We start from the raw sequence: 13,878 nt of genomic DNA, 5'->3' as shown, positions 1-13,878 counted from the left end.
TTTTAGTACATACATATTCCCCCCCATATTGGTTGCTTGATTCATATGGTTACAATCCATAAGCATTTCTCCTTTGGATTCATCTGTACTAATTTTCTTAGGGAACTTTTCATCCACTCCAACCTCTTGTGAAGAAGGCTATATTTTTCTAGATTGTAATCAAATGCCCATGATAGTCATGTCGGATCGAAGATGGCATTTTAGTGCATTTTACAAATCCTGCAAACCAAATAGGCCTGTAGTAGTGTTCAAAAATGCATGTAGGCACTAACACGTTTTCTTCTTTTGCAGATAATATTAGGCCCGGTGGTGGATAATGTGATACAATATAACAATCACATCGAATGCCTAGATCTGCATCTCTTAGAAATTACTTTTAACACCTACCGAGGGACCTTATCGGAGATTATATTCGCCAGGTTCTTTGTTGTCAGAGAAAGGGTGCTGAAGGTAATGAGGTTTGCCCTACATTTATTCCGTAAAAATAAATGGTTTGTTGATCAGCGCCGACTGCTGCGACAGAATGGAATATGCTCCGAAAATACTGAATTTCATTTTGGAACTTCAGATGAGAGAGTAATCGGAAGTCATCTTGTCAACCCCATACATGTCTTCTCAGTGGGTGACCCATTTGCAAAAATTATGAGGTTTCGAAACCAGCCTTACAAGTGGTAATATTAGTTTGAACCTCTCTTATATCCATGTTCAATGGATGAGCTGAATTTCATTTCTAATATCAGTTTGAACCTTGAGCCATATAACTCCGGAATTTGAACATTGTAATATTTCGAGCTTTTGTGGTACAATTGTTGAAATGGCATCGTATGAGACTCGTATATTGGTAGTACTATTTTGACCTTAATATGCAATGTACTTAGATTTTATTAACCATTCTCAAACGTGTTTACCTTGTCGATCTCATAGCACACGATCAGTACAGCTAACTCGACTGCGATCTTCAACATTATTGCACACAGTTGGTTTCTTCAACTGTGTGCCCTGTAGAGCGCATAATTAATTATCGCACTCGAGTGTCCATCATCACCCTTCTGTGTAACTTTGACTTCATCACCCACGGTTAAACTTATGACCAAAGTCATTCCACACACTTCATTTTTACAAAGCTTTTTATCAATAAACACCCATGATTTGTCCCTCTTCTAGCCGACGCGTGGCCAAACTAGTCGGGCGGGAAGCTTACGCGGTAGCGCGGGAACAGGCTCACGGACGATACATTTGGTGCCTCTTCGAGCCCACGCGTGGTCAAACAAACGCATGCGGTGCGGTGTTGTCAAGCATGCACTGGAATACTCCGCTATGAACGCGGTGACAAGACGTGACGATTAGAGGCCGACCGGCCCCCATTTATTAGAGCGACCATTTAACCCTTGTGTCTCTTCAACCTTTCAATTGCGCCCCACCATTGCAATAAGCACACCCACCATGAAATGTTTTAGAGGGTATCCTGCAAGGCTCTAATGGCGCTCCGAGCGGCTGCCGATGTTGAGCAACAGTTCACCATGCATGCCATGGTGGACACCCACAGAAGGTTCACGAAGATCCCAATGGTGTACACCAACAACCCGGTCCAGGTGGAGCACTCCATCCACATCATGGAGCTATTGCTTGCTGAGGAGAAGTACAAGGTGGTTGGGTTTGACCTTGATTACACCCGCGCTCGTGTCGGGTCTCGTCCTGATACGTCTCCAACGTATCTATAATTTTTTATTGTTCCATGCTATTATATTATCTATTTTGGATGTTTTATATGCATTAATATGCTATTTTATATTATTTTTGGAACTAACCTATTAACCTAGAGCCTAGTGCCAGTCCCAGTTTTTTCCCTACTTTTGAGTTTCACAGAAAAGGAATACCAAACGAAGTCCAAACGGAATAAAACCTTCGCGATGATTTTTCTTGGAGCAAAAGACAACCAGTTGACTTGGAGATGAAGTCAGAAGAGCCACGAGGCGGCCACAAGGACGGAGGGTGGCCCCAGGGGGGTAGGGCGCGCCCCCACCCTTGTGGGCCCCTCGTGCACTCCCTGACCTAATTCTTGCGCTATATATTCCCATATATCCCCAAACAAACAGAGGAGTCCACGAAAACACTTTTCCACTGCCGCAACCTTCTGTACCCGTGAGATCCCATCTAGGGACCATTTCCGGCACCCTGCCGGAAAGGGGTTTCGATCACGGAGGGCTTCAACACAACTCTATTGCCTTTCCGATGAAGCGTGAGTAGTTTACCACAAACCTATGGGTCCATGGCTAGTAGCTAGATGGCTTCTTCTCTCTCTTTGATTCTCAATACCACGTTCTCCTCGATGTAATACTTTTTTGCGGTGAGTTTGCCGAGATCAGATGAATTGTGGATTTATGATCAGCTTATCTATGAATATTATTTGAATCTTCTCTGAATTCTTTTATGCATGGTTTGATATCTTTGTAATTCTCTTCGAACTATCAGTTTGGTTTGGCCAACTAGATTGGTTTTTCTTGCAATAGGAGAAGTGCTTAGCTTTGGGTTCAATCTTGCGGTGTCCTTTCCCACTGATAGTAGGGGCAGCAAGGCACATATTGTATTGCTGCCATGGAGGATAAAAAGATGGGGTTTTCATCATATTGCTTGAGTTAATTCCTCTACATCATGTCATCTTACTTAATGCATTACTCTGTTCTTTATGAACTTAATACTCTAGATGCATGCTGGATAGCGGTCGATGTGTGGAGTAATAGTAGTAGATGCAGAATCATTTCAGTCTGCTTGACACGGACGTGATGCGTACATTCATGATCATTGCCTTAGATATCGTCATAACTTTGAGCTTTTCTATCAATTGCTCGACAGTAATTTGTTCACCCACCGTAATATTTTGTATCTTGAGAGAAGCCTCTAGTGAAACCTATGGCCCCGGGTCTATTTTCCATCATATAAGTTTCCGATCTACTATTTTTGCAATCTTTTACTTTCCGATCTATAAACCAAAAATATTTACTTTATCGTTTATCTATCTCTATCAGATCTCACTTTGCAAGTAACCGTGAAGGGATTGACAACCCCTTTATCGCGCTGGGTGCAAGTTGTTTGATTGTTTGTGCAGGTATTCGGTGACTTATGCGTTGTCTCCTACTAGATTGATACCTTGGTTCTCAAACTGAGGGAAATACTTATCTCTACTTTGCTGCAACACCCTTTCCTCTTTAAGGGAAAAACCAACGCAAGCTGAAGAAGTAGTAGGAAGAATTTCTGGTGCCGTTGCCGGGGAGATTTACGCCAAGTCAAGTCAACATTTGTCTCCCGTCAACTCGCCAATTTCTGGCGCCGTTGCCGGGGAGATCTACGCCAAGTGAAGCCATACCATGTACCCATCATAAACTCTCATCTCTTGCATTACGTTATTCGCCATTCTTCTCTCATTTTCCTCTCCCCTAGTTCTAAAACGATTTTTGAAAAGATTTGCCTTTTCTTCGCCCCTCTTTCGTTCATCTTTTCGTTTGCCTTTATGTCTTACTTGGCTCGTTTGCTTGTTTGGTAGGAATAATTGTGTATTTATTGAAAATCAGAAACCAAAGAGTTTATGGATCCTCATCCACTGTCTAATCTTTTTAAGAGATCCAATTATGATGAACTAATTGCTAGTGAGTTGTATGCACTAGATTATCTTTATGAAGTTTTGCTTGAAATTTCTGAATCTGAAAATTGTGATGAAGAAATTTATGAAGAGATTCACGATAGATCCTTGAATAAAAAGCATGATTGCAATGATGTTATTATAAATTCTATTGATGTCAATTGTGCTAATATTATGCCAAACCCTAAGCTTGGGGATGCTAATTTTGCTATGTCCATTACTTATTGCAATGATCATGATTGGGGTGATTCTTCTTATGATCTTGAAAATTTATTTAAGCCTCATGATGAATATGTTTGCAATAATATTGAAAGTGGGTTTGGAAGAGTGTCAACTTTAGGAAATAATTAACCCACTACTTTGGAGGATGACCAATCTTATGAATTTTTCGATAAAAGTGGGTTTGGAGAAGTCATGACTTTATTTGATGATAATCCCCACTATTTTGGAAGAGTGTCAACTTTGCATGCATGTGGATCATGTAGATAAAATTTTATGATAACTATATTGTTGAATTTGATTATGATCCTACTTGTAATATTATGAGAGAGGAAAATATGGTTGTGGAAATCTTCATGTTACTAAATTACCTCTTGTTATGTTGAGTTTGCTACTGTCTCTTTCTTCTTCTTTGCATATGCTAGGATTTGCTTGCCTTAATAATTTGTTTGCCTATAAGATGCCTATGCATAGGAAGTATGTTAGACTTCGATGTGTTTTTCGTGTGCTTTATGATGCTCTCTTTGTGCTTCAATTCTTGTCTTTCATGTGGGCATCATTAAAATTATCAATGCCTAGCTAAAAGCCTTTAAAGAAGAGCGCTCGTTGGGAGACAACCCAATATTTTGCCTTGCTGTTTTCCAATAAATAATTCATCTAGCCTCTGGTTAGATGTGGTTTTGTGTTTTAATTAGTGTTTGTGCCAAGTAAGACCTTTGGGATAGTTTACGGTGATAGTTGATTTGATCTTGCTGAAAAACAGAAACTTCTGTGCCCAGTCCCAGAATTTTTTAAAATCACAGAAGCGTGATAAAATTCGGATTTTTTACACAAGATTGATATACAAACTGCCCTTGTTGTCCTAATGTATCAGAATTTTTGGAGTTACAAAAGTATTCGAACTAGCCAGATTGCTACAAACTGTTCTGTTTTTGACAGATTCTGCTTCTATGTGTTGTTTGCGTATTTTGACGATTCTATGGGTAGTATCGGGGAGTATGAACCATGGATAAGTTGGAATAAAGTAGATATTACACCAACATAAATAAAGAATGAGTTCACAACAATACCAAAAGTGGTGATTTATTTTCTTATACTAATGGAGGTTATGAGATTTTCTGTTGAGTTTTGTGTTGTGAAGTTTTCAAGTTTTGGGTAATGATTTGATGGACTATGGAATAAGGAGTGGAAATACCCTAAGCTTGGGCATGCCCAAGGCACCCAAGGTAAATATTCAAGGAGAACTAAGAGCCTAAACTTGGGGATGCCCCGAAAGGCATCCCCTCTTTCGTCTTCGTCTATCGGTAACTTTACTTGAGGCTATATTTTTATTCACCACATGATATCTGTTTTGCTTGGAGTGTCTTGTATGATTTGAGTCTTTGCTTTTTAGTTTGCCACAATCATCCTTTCTGTACACACCTTTTGAGAGAGACACGCATGAATCGTGATTTATTAGAATACTCTATGTGCTTCACTTATATCTTTTGAGCTAGGCAATTTTGCTCTAGTGCTTCACTTATATCTTTTTAGAGCACGACGGTGGTTTTATTTTATAGAAATTGATTAACTCTCATGCTTCACTTATATTATTTTGAGAGTCTTTAAACAGCATGGCAATTTGCTTTGGTTATAAATTTAGTCCTAATATGATAGGCATCCAAGAGGGATATAATAAAAACTTTCATATAAAGTGCATTGAATACTATGAGAAGTTTGATTCCTTATGATTGTTTTGAGATATGAAGATAGTGATATTAAAGACATGCTAGTGAGTAGTTGTGAATTTGAGAAATACTTGTGTTAAAGTCTGTGATTCCCGTAGCATGCACCTATGGTGAATCGTTATGTGATGAAGTCGGAGCATGATTTATTTATTGATTGTCTTCCTTATGAGTGGCCGTCGGGGACGAGCGATGGTCTTTTCCTACCAATCTTTCCCCTTAGGAGCATGCGCGTAGTACTTCATTTTGATAACTAATAGAATTTTGCAATAAGTATATGAGTTCTTTATGACTAATGTTGAGTCCATGGATTATACACACTCTCACCCTTCCACCATTGCTAGCCTCTCTTGTGCCGCACAACTTTCGCCGGTACCATACACCACCATATACCTTCCCCAAAACAGCCACCAGACCTACCTATTATATATGGCATTTCCATAGCCATTCCTAGATATATTCCCATGAAACTTTCCACCGTTCTGTTTATTATAACACACATCATCATTGTCATATTGCTTTGCATGATCATGTAGTTGACATCGTATTTGTGGCAAAGCCACTGTTCATAATTCTTTCATACATGTCACTCTTGATTCATTTCACATCCCGGTACACCGCCGGAGGCATTCATATAGTCATATTTTGGTCTAAGTATCGAGTTGTAATCCTTGAGTTGTAAGTAAATAAAAGTGTGATGATCTTCATTATGAGAGCATTGTCCCATGTGAGGAAAGGATAATGGAGACTATGATTCCCCCACAAGTCGGGATGAGACTCCAAAAAAAAGGAGGCAAAAAAATGAGAGAAGGCGCAAATAAAAAAAGAGAGAAAAGAGAGAAGGGGCAATGCTACTATCCTTTTACCACACTTGTGCTTCAAAGTAGCACCATGATCTTCACGATAGAGAATCTCCTTTCTCTTCACTTTCATATACTAGTGGGAATTTTTCATTATAAGAACTTGGCTTGTATATTCCAATGATGGGCTTCCTGAAATTGCCCTAGGTCTTTGTGAGCAAGCGAGTTGGATGCACACTCACTTAGTTTTCTTTTGAGCTTTCATAAACTTATAGCTCTAGTGCATCCGTTGCATGGCAATCCCTACTCACTCACATTGATATCTACCAATGGGCATCTCCATAGCCCGTTGATACGCCTAGTTGATGTGAGACTATCTCCTTCTTTTTGGTCTTCTCCACAACCACCTTCTATTCCACCCATAGTGTTATGTCCATGGCTCACGCTCATGTATTGCGTGAAATTTGAAAAGGTTTGAGAACATCAAAAGTATGAAACAATTGCTTCGCTTGTCATCAGGGTTGTGCATGATTTAAATATTTTGTGTGATGAAGATGGAGCATAGCCAGAATATATAATTTTGTAGGGATAAGCTTTCTTTGGCCAAGTTATTTTGAGAAGACATAATTACCTTGTTAGTATGCTTGAAGTATTGTTGTTTTTATGTCAATATTGAACTTTTGTTTTGAATCATACAGATCTGAACATTCATGCCACAATAAAGAGAATTACATGGATTAATATGTTAGGTAGCATTCCACATAATTTTTTTGTTTTTATCATTTACCTACTCAAGGACGAGCGGGAATTAAGCTTGGGGATGCTTGATACGTCTCCAACGTATCTATAATTTTTTATTGCTCCATGCTATTATATTATCTGTTTTGGATGTTTTATATGCATTAATATGCTATTTTATATTATTTTTGGGACTAACCTATTAACATAGAGCCCAGTGCCAATTCCTGTTTTCCCCCATTTTTGAGTTTCGCAGAACAGGAATACCAAACGGAATAAAACCTTCGCGATGATTTTTCTTGGACCAAAAGACAACTAGGAGACTTGGAGATGAAGTCAGAAGAGTCACGAGGCGGCCATAAGGACAGAGGGCACGCCCAGGGGGGTTGGGCGCGCCCCCACCCTTGTGGGCCCCTCGTGCACTCCTTGACCTAATTCTTGCGCCTATATATTCCCATATATCCCGAAACCACCAGAGGCATCCACGAAAACACTTTTCCACCGCCGCAACTTTCTGTACCCGTGAGATCCCATCTAGGGATCTTTTATGGCACCCTGCCGGAAAGGGGATTCGATCACGGAGGGCTTCTACATCAACTATATTGCCCTTCTGATGAAGCGTGAGTAGTTTACCACCGACCTACGGGTCCATAGCTAGTAGCTAGATGGCTTCTTCTCTCTCTTCGATTCTCAATACCATGTTCTCCGTGATGTTCTTGGAGATCTATTCGATGTAATACTTTTTTGCGGTGTGTTTGCCGAGATCCGATGAATTGTGGATTTATGATCAGCTTATCTATGAATATCATTTGAATCTTCTCTGAATTCTTTTATGCATGATTTGATATCTTTGTAATTCTCTTTGAACTATTGGTCTGGTTTGGCCAACTAGATTGGTTTTCCTTGCAATAGGAGAAGTGCTTAGCTTTGGGTTCAATCTTGCGGTGTCCTTTCCCAATGACAGTAGGCGCGGCAAGGCACGTATTATATTGTTGCCATCGAGGATAAAAAGATGGGGTTTTCATCATATTGCTTGAGTTAATTCCTCTACATCATGTCATCTTACTTAATGCATTACTCCATTCTTTATGAACTTAATACTCTAGATGCATGCTGGATAGCGGTCGATGTGTGGAGTAATAATAGTAGATGCTGAATCGTTTCGGTCTACTTGACACGGACGTGATGCCTATATTCATGATCATTGCCTTAGATATCGTCCTAACTTTGCGCTTTTCTATCAATTGCTCGGCAGTAATTTCTTCACCCACCGTAATATTTTCTATCTTGAGAGAAGCCTCTAGTGAAACCTATGGCCCCCGGGTCTATTTCCATCATATAAGTTTTTGATCTACTATTTTACAATCTTTTACTTTCCGATCTATAAACCAAAAATATAAAAAATATTTACTTTATCATTTATCTATCTCTATCAGATCTCACTTTGCAAGTAACCGTGAAGGGATTGACAACCCCTTTATCGTGTTGGGTGCAAGTTGTCTGATTGTTTGTGTAGGTATTCGGTGACTTGTGCATTGTCTCCTACTGGATTGATACCTTGGTTCTCAAACTGAGGGAAATACTTATCTCTACTTTGCTGCATCACCCTTTCCTCTTCAAGGGAAAAACCAACACAAGCTCAAGAAGTAGCACGTCCCAAGGCCGCGGTCGCCTAGATGTGCGTGCGCAATCACGTCCTTGTCTACCACTACTACCTTGCCACAAGGCCTTGTGAGCATTTCTCCAGGTTTGTCAATAGCCCCCACTACATGTTCGCTACGATGGACATGACCAACGATGTAAAGGTGCTCAAGAATTCGGGCATCGCCTACAAGAATCTTGTCAACATCCAGGGCCAATACAAGATCTAGGGCAGCAATGAGCATGAGAAGGACTCACTGGTTCACCTCGCGGAGGCCAGCAACGATCCCTACTACAGAGCCATGAAGGATTCCTAGAACAAGGACAAGCGTGCCTGGCACTCGGTCTGGATGGAGAAACTCGACAAAGCTCATGTTGTGTACGCGGCCAAGGAGGCGTACATGAGCTACGAGATGTACAGGCGGATCGTTAACATGAGGAAGTGCCTCCTTCCCCAAAACAGCCAGGGATCTAGCCGGAAGCAGAGCAATGGCAAGCGTCATCGCAACAAGAAGTAGATGATTAGATCCTCGTTTCTCCTAGTTTAGTATGCATGTAATTGCTTACTTTGGTGTGTGTAAATGTTATGTGTGTAGTTACTTGTGTAATTGTATGCTTAATTTGGTTATGCAATGCTGTCTATTTAAGTATATATGTTGATGCTCTGTAGACATAGCATAGATGTTGTGCAGACAGAGCAAATCACATCGCACACGGACTAAACAATGGAACCCGTCGGTGATGATTCCATCAATCACTGACAATTGTATACCAACAATCGTTTGCTCACAACACACATAGCTTGTTAACAGGAATCGTCTGTGTTGTTATCGGTCTTCCCACACATTTCCAATTACAGACCTGTTTGCCGCATATCACACACATCTTGTTAAGTTGAACCATTTCAGTTCTCTTGGCTCAACGCAAACAGTTCACTTGAGTGAACTGTATGCCGTATATCGCACAAACCTTCACCTGGCTGACCATTTATTTTGTGCTGCCTAATCACAAACAGTTCATTCGAGTGAACTGTATGCCGTATATCGCACACACCTTCATCTGGCTGCCCGTTTCTATTCTTCTGCCTCATCACAAACAGTTTATTGGACTGAACTGTATGCCCAGCATCGCACACGCAACAAAAATCTGAACCGTGTTTGATGTATCTGCCATCGCAAATGTTTTGCATCTTTTTTGACGGATTTTTTACATCATTGTTTGCGGTTAATGCATCACACACAGTTTCGTCAAAGGGTCTCTAATAGTAGTGTCGCGTTAGCAGCATTCTGCAGTAGTGCCTTGTAACATCCCAAATTTTAAATTTGGATTGTTATACATAGGTCATTCATGCATATCATATTTTATTGCATTTCGTTTTGCGATCCTCGAAATTCTAAGCAACTCAAGGACCTACGAAGAGAGTTGGGGATTTCACGTTTTTCATATTTGAATTTTATCAAATATCGAAACAAGGATCACTTTGATTCTTATTATTTTTTCTCTCCGAAAATATTTCATATTAAAATATATGAGAGGAGATAATATGACTTCTCCAAAATAAATGAAATATTGGAGGAATTTTTTAAAAAATCAAATAAGAATTTTTATTTGGATTTTATTGCAATTGTATTTGAATTAGGAAAAATATGAATTTTTTAAAATTGCATTAGAGGCCCAAATAAATGTTCACTTTGTCCGCAATATTATTAGAGGACCGTAAAACTTTATTTCAGGATTTTTGGAGTCTGTTTAGTATTTCCTTTAATTGTTTTTCTGCGTGAGGATTTATTTAAAAAAAAGTAACTGACTTACCGGGCCATGTCCGACCTGGACACTTAGCCCGACCGGCTTTATAAGCCGGGAGGCCCGAGCGCCCCAGCCCACCCCAGCCCCGCCTAACCCTAGCGCCCCGCCGCCCGCGCCCGATCCGCGCTGCGCCGCCGCCGCCGCTTCGCCGCGCCGCCTTGCCGCCGCCGCCGCCGGTTTTCGCGAGAAAACCGTTCGGTTTTTTTGAAACCCTAGTTCGTTTATTTGTTAGATCGGTTTTGTTTCGGTTTTTCTCGGTTCGGTTAAATAACGGACGTTCATCTGTACGTTTGTTTTAATGAACGCTGTTCGTCCGTTAGCCACAGACAGCGAACGTTCGTTCGTTAGCTTGTTCGTCGGTTTTTCTTTTTCCAGGGTTTTCCGCGATTATTTTCGAACGTGATTTCTGCCCTAATCTTCGTTCTAGTATAACTTTTCGCTCGTTTATCCAAATCAGGTGAAACAAGCGTCTAGATCTTCGTCTCGAAGCCCTCTTTCTGTTTAATGAACTTGAACAAGATTTTGGTACTGTAAAATTTGACTTTAGTCCATATTAGTAAACGGATCTTGTTTCTTTCGTAGTTTGAGTTTCGTTGCTCCGTTTGATTTGATTCTTTTTGCAAATCCAATCTCTTTAGTTGAGTTTTTAGTTTTGATCTTCTTATTTGAGTTTTACCTGTGCATCTTCGTTTGAGTGCTTATGTATGCAATTGTTTTTTGCGATAGAATTCCCGGAGTGCGAAGCGTGCTACTACGAGTCACTAGGTTTTGCGGATCGTCAGCAAGGCAAGTAACACATTGATCATACTCTTTTCATACCTAGTTTTTGTGCATTAGTATCAATCCTCAAACATTGCATGATTAGGATTAGATTAACTTGTGGGTATTGGGAAGTAGATGATGAGATAGAACCTATTGCCCTGTTTATTATCAAATCCTTGGGAGTTACTTCTACGTTATGCTTATATTGCTATGCTATGCTCGTAGACGTGGATTGGGTTTGAGTGTATCCATGACAGATGTGAGATTGTTAATTAATGGTTCAACTTAAGGTGGCAACTTTAATACACATCTGGTTGGATTGTTGGCTTGGGCACCTGGAGAATCCAGTGTTGTCCTAAGGTATCCCGGAGTACCCGTGTGATCATCCTACGGCCCGCCACCCAGGCTCAAAGGGATCATAAGATTATTCATGCTAGAAACTTCCGTGTGCAGCCACAAGCTATTATGGGCTCTAGCATAGTTGAATATGTTGCATGACCTCTTTGAGTGGTGGGCTAGCAGATGTAGGGGAAAGTAGGTGTAACTGTCCACCCAGAGTAAAGAGTTAGTGCTTCTGAAAGACTGTGTCTCGGTCATCCGTTTCTCAAACACCATGTAGTGCGAGAAATCCAACGGAGGAGATTGAGTCTTGTGGGGAAAAGTGCGCAAACCTCTGCAGAGTGTACAAACTAATCATGGTTAGCCATGTCCCCGGTTATGGACATCTTGAGTATCTAGTTCTTGGATTATCATATGGATTTCATCACTCTAATTTATTTTTGTTGGGTTGATAATTATTTTAATTGGGATTGAGTTGGAGGAACCTTCTCAATGATGTTTCAACTACCATGATAGTTAAATAAAATATATTCCTTTGTTGTAGGAAAAATTGGCTTTTCGCAAAATAATATAACCACAGAGCCTCCACCAGCCATATATGCATGTAGTGATAGCATTTATTCTGTTAATTGCTCTATTGTGTTACTATGCCAGCATATTCCATGTGCTGACCCGTTTTCGGGCTGCAACGTATTATGTTGCAGACTTTTCAGACGAAGAGTAAGGTTCGCTAGGCCGTTGTCGTGCACTCAGCTATGCCGTTGGAGTTGATGGACTCACTTTATCTTCCAAGCCTTCCGCTGTTATCTTATTTAGATGGCCTTAAGACACTCGATGTAATAAGTGTGTGATTGCTGCTCTGTTATAAATCCTCCGAGTACTGTGTGTGTCAGCATTACCGATCCAGGGATGGCACTTAAGCACAGAGACTTGACTGTCTGAGGTCGGGTTGCTACAAGATGGTATCAGTGCACACGCTGAATGTAGGACACGACCACTAAGATGAGCCATAGGTCACTCTTCTCTACTCATTTCTGACTCCTTTCCATTTTCTACTCCTTAGGATGGCGGACTCAAGGAACAAGTTTGCACAACCGGATGAAGACACACCTTTTGGACGGCACTTGAAGGAAGTCACTCGGTACCTGAACATAGGAATACCAAGCTTCACCGGGACCTACACGGCCACTTTACCAGAAGAGGAGCGTTGGATGATTCGAGTTCAAGTTCCAGGAAGGACATTCATGCCAGTCACTGAGCCCATAGAGTTTTCCTTCGATGCACCAACCTGGAGTTTAGGCAAGAGTATGGCAGCCCACATTGCTATGTGACGTATTGGAGAAGTCTACAAACAGGAGCTGAAGGACACTATCTACCAGATATGTGGGCGCCGAGATGAGCAATTGGAGATGATCAGCACCAGGAAGGACATGCCCATTGCAGCTTTCATCCAGGAGTTAAACCAGCACATTCGACGCCAGGAGAACCAGATGTGCGCTAGCATGATAGATTTGAAGAAGGCGATGACCAGGAACATGGAGCTAGAAGAGGAACTCAAGTCTACACGCAATGGATACGAGGAGGAAATCGCAATACTATTGGAGAAGAATGACGACCTGATAAAGAAGCTCGAAATATTCATGGGAGATCCCGCGCCAGGAGGAGATGACGATCAATCCAAAGACATTCGTTCTGAGGATTACATCATCATCGACGACACCGACTCCGACCCCGACAACAGTGATGATGACTATGAAGACGAAGCTGGAGCGGATATCATGGAGTCTTCCACCGATCAAAATTTCTAGTAGACCACCATATGATCAAGTAGTATTCCCCCATGTATATAGTAGTAGTCCGAGCACTGTAACGATAGTTAGATCGATTGTATACCCTTGCTTGATTGATTGAGTGATATGATATGATTGTGTTTGTCTCATGTGCATATGGGTAGTGCTTTCTCACTAGACCTCATTCTATTCTAATCTCTTCCCTCTAAACCCATCAGATGCCTCCGAGATGTGATACCAGATTTGTCTTCCCACCGGAGCTCACTCAGTTGATCCAACAGTAGAACGCTTTGATGTAGCTGTTAGTTCAGAACCAAGGCAACAACAACAACAACCCACCGCCACCACCTCCAGTTGACAACTTAGCCCGTTTTCTGAGGTTGTAGCCACCGGTGTTTTCCAGTAGCACCGAGCCAATAGTT

Source organism: Aegilops tauschii, chromosome 7, assembly GCF_002575655.3.
Source record: "Aegilops tauschii subsp. strangulata cultivar AL8/78 chromosome 7, Aet v6.0, whole genome shotgun sequence".
Taxonomy (NCBI): domain Eukaryota; kingdom Viridiplantae; phylum Streptophyta; class Magnoliopsida; order Poales; family Poaceae; genus Aegilops; species Aegilops tauschii.
Note: the sequence above shows the minus strand (reverse complement) of the source record.